Raw genomic sequence first — 3,992 nt, 5'->3', positions numbered from 1 at the left:
ATTGGGAATAAGTTGTCAGTATTAGTCCTTTAATGGGAAATGTGAAAATATCCAGTCCAGGAGTTATTTCTTATGAGCTTTGGCTATCATTTCCCATAGATATTCAAAATGACCACAGCAAGGTTTTTACATGACTTGTATTTTTTTTTGGGGGGGGGAGGGGAGCGGTGGCAGGTTGGGGGAGTTTCTTTGGAATTTGTATCATGCCTCTTTATTGCTTTTATGAACAATGTAGAATGGTGTATCACCATTTTTTCTCCCAGTGATTCTATAGTAGAAATATAGTGATTTTTCTAGTGTGAAATGGCAATGAAATTTGTGAACCCATGGCCTTAATTTTTAAGGATTATTACTAAACTAGAGGCCCGTGCATGAAAATCTGTGCACTGGGGGGATCCCTCAGCCCAGCCTGCACCCTCTTGCAGTCCAGGACCCCTTGGGGGATGTCCCCCTGCCAACTTAGGCCTGCTCCCCAGGGGATCGGGCCTAAGCTGGCAGTCAAACATCCCTCTGGCAGCCTGGGAGCCCTCGGGGGTTGTCCAACTTATGGCTTAGGTCCGCTCCCTCAACATCCTTAGCGCTGAGTGGAGGCAGGGGAGGAGGGAGAGGCTCCCACCACTGTCGCTGAGCTGGCCAGCTATGAGCTGGCTTCTGGCTGAGTGGTGCTCCCCCTGTGGAAGCGCACTGACCACCAAGGGGCAGCTCCTGCATTTAGTGTCTGCCCCCTGGTGGTCAGTGCGCATTATAGTGTTCAGTCATTCCTGGTTATTCTGCTGTTAGGGTCAATTTCCATATTACCCTTTTATTATATAGGACTAGTGGCCTGGTGAACGAAATTTGTGCACAGGGGGCGGTTCTCTCAGCTCAGCCTGCACCCTCTCCAATAGGGGACCCCTTGGGGGACATCCCTCTTGCAATCTGGGACTGCTGGCTCCTAACTACTCACCTGCCTGCCTGCCTGATCGCCCCTAACTGCCTGATTGCCCCTAACCCCTCTGCCTGCCTGCCTGATTGCCACTAACCCCTCTGGCTGCCTGCCTGATTGCCCCTAACTGCCTCTGCCTCGGCCCCCACCACCATGGCTTTGTCTGGAAGGAAGTCGGACATCTGGAAGATGGCTGTCGACCCAGTCTAATTAGCATATTACCCTTTTATTAGTATAGATAGATTATATAGTATAGGATTGCTTAAATGGGGGTGGGGGAGACTTTTTCAGCAGGAGGAGATGCTCTTGGCAGACAAAAATACATAACCCCTATATCTGGACTGCTAGCCAGCCGTATGCACTATACTGCCAAACTGGTCATTAAAAAATTGAACAACTTTCTTACACCTTACACCAAATAGCTGTTGCCCTTAAAACCTCTTCTCAGCCCCCACCTTAGGTTCTGCCTTCACAGTTCACCCAGATTAGATTCTGATTGGTCGGTTTCTATGCCAGTCAGCGTCAAAAGCTCCGCCTCCTAGGCAGCCATCTTGTGAGGGCATGAGGGTTAATTTGTATATTACCTTTTTATTATATAGGATAGTAAATTTAAAGGTTTAGCCTTTAAATCCTCAGCATAATTAAAAAAATTTTAATCCTCACCCAAAGACATGTTTATTGATTTTAGAGAACGGGGTAGCGAGGGGTGGGGGAGAGACAGAAACATTGATATGAGAAAGAGCATCGATTGGTTGCCTCCCATATGCACCCTGATCAGGGATCGAACCTGCAACCTAGGTATGTGCCCTGACAGGGAATCAAACCCACAACCTTTTGGCGCATGGTATGATGCTCCAACACACTGAACCACATCAGCCATAACCCTCAGTATAATTTTGCTCAGCTGTTTACTTCTCAGATACAATGAATGAGATTTCAGAAATTTAGGCTATGAAACAATCTTAATAGCAGTGTTTTCATAATAAGCACCAACCTAAATGATTTCCCAATAGCTTGTTATTGAAAGGCAATCAAAACAGAACATTGTTTTAAAAAAGATTCCTTAAAAAAAAGCTGCAGAATTTTTGTTTGTTGAAATTGGGTTTGGTTAAAAGTCTACCAATAGACCATTAAGTAATCATACTTAGTGGCCTCTTTTATTTTAACAATTGCTTAAACGCAGTATAAACACAGAATGACTTACGAAATCGTCTGATTTGGGCAACCTCAAGAAACTCGAGTAGTCTTTTCAGGAATAACAATGCTATGAGAGTATCTTGTTTTCTCTTACAACTCAGAATTATTTCATTTTGTGTTATTAACATGCTTGCAATTTGGCTGTGAATCACAATTACTCTTGAGTAACTACTTTTATGAGGAAATCTGAGTTTAGAACATTTTTTTTTCTGTTGGTGCCTTGTTACCTTTCCATGTCTTGCCCCTGTCATCTTCATTTTTGTGGAGATGTCGACTCAAGAGGTATATATACAGTCTGTATTTTTATTGAGTTTAAGAACTGTTTTCACTACCATTTGAAGCCAAAAACGTGCATTTACTATGTGATAAGTTGTTTCCTCTCAATATTGGAATAAAGCAGTTTAAAGAGCCAGGGAACTTTTCAAATAGGTCTGAAAGACTTGCATAGGTAGAAAACACTTTTGTCCTTTTCTTGCATCCTTTTGTTGGTTGTGATAAGAAAACAAGATTTTTTTTATTCATTTATAAGACAGGATATAAGTTTGCTTTCTAGCTGCAACTACCAGAAAATCTATTTAGAAATAGGTTAAACCAGCACTTCTCAAACTTTAATGTGGCAAGGAAACATTGGGGACTCTTTTTCAAATGCAGATTCTGGTTCAGTAAGTCTGGAGTAGGTTGAGACTTTGCATTTCTAACAAGCTCCCACGCCTGCTGATGCTACTGGTAATCTTACTGCACTATGGAGCGAAAGCTTTTATTACCTCATATAACAAGTCCAAAGGAAGGAAGTTCTAGAGTTGGTTCATTTAGAAGTTTGATATCATCAAGAACCCAGGTTTTTTCTTTCTTTCTCTCTGTCACCTTCGACATATTGGCATTTGTCCACATGTTTATCCCCTCATGGCTGCAAGATGGCTGTAGCAGTGCCTACAATCACCTCTTCACTTAGCCATAGAGAGAGACAGAAAGACCAATTTTTCCCTATGTATCTCTCTTTGAGTAAAGAAAACCCTTTTCCCAGAGGACTTTGCACCTCACCCCCAGAAGACTTCTTCTCATGTCTAATTGATCAGAATTGTGTATCACAAGTTTGTTCCCAAACTAATTACCAGCAAGAAGAATTGTTCTGTTTGACTTTGACTATTCAAGATTCATCCTGTGGTAATGTCCAGGACTGGACTTCTAATTTATATGGGCACTGCTTGGTTTAAAAAGAAAGAATTCAAGTCTCACTATAATAAATGCCACAGCAATGAAAAATTCTCTAACTATATGTCTAATCTCCAGACAATGGGTAACACATTCTAATATTCAATGCAATGAGTAGGGTCAACTCAGGTGAAACAAACAAAGTAAATTATTTATTTTTAGCATGGTTGTCTTCTATTTTAAAATTTTTAAAATATTGATTTCAGAGAGGAAGGGAGAGGGAGAGAGAGATAGAAATATCAATGATGAGAGAGAATCATTGATCGGCTGCCTCCTGCACGCCCCCTACTGGGGACCCAGGCATGTGCCCCGACTGGGAATCAAACTCTGACCTCCTGGTTCATAGGTTGACGCTTCACCACTGAGACATGCCAGCTAGGCGGTTATCCTCAATTTTGATGGTTTCTTGTCTTAGTCTATTTGGACTGCTATAACATAGTATCATAGCCTGGGTGGCTAATAAACAACAGAAATGTATTTCTCACAGTTACCAGATTAGGGTGCCAGCATGGTCAGGTACTGGTGAGAGCCCTCTTCCTGTACAGATGGCCACCTTCTTGCTGTGTCCTCACAATGTAGAGAGCAGAGAGAGGAAGTAAGCCTTCTCATGTCTCTCTTTCTTTTTTTATTCTCACCTGAGGATATGTTTTTTAAATCG

The sequence above is a fragment of the Myotis brandtii genome, unplaced genomic scaffold, assembly GCF_000412655.1.
Source record: "Myotis brandtii unplaced genomic scaffold, ASM41265v1 scaffold326, whole genome shotgun sequence".
In the NCBI taxonomy this organism is placed as follows: domain Eukaryota; kingdom Metazoa; phylum Chordata; class Mammalia; order Chiroptera; family Vespertilionidae; genus Myotis; species Myotis brandtii.
Note: the sequence above shows the minus strand (reverse complement) of the source record.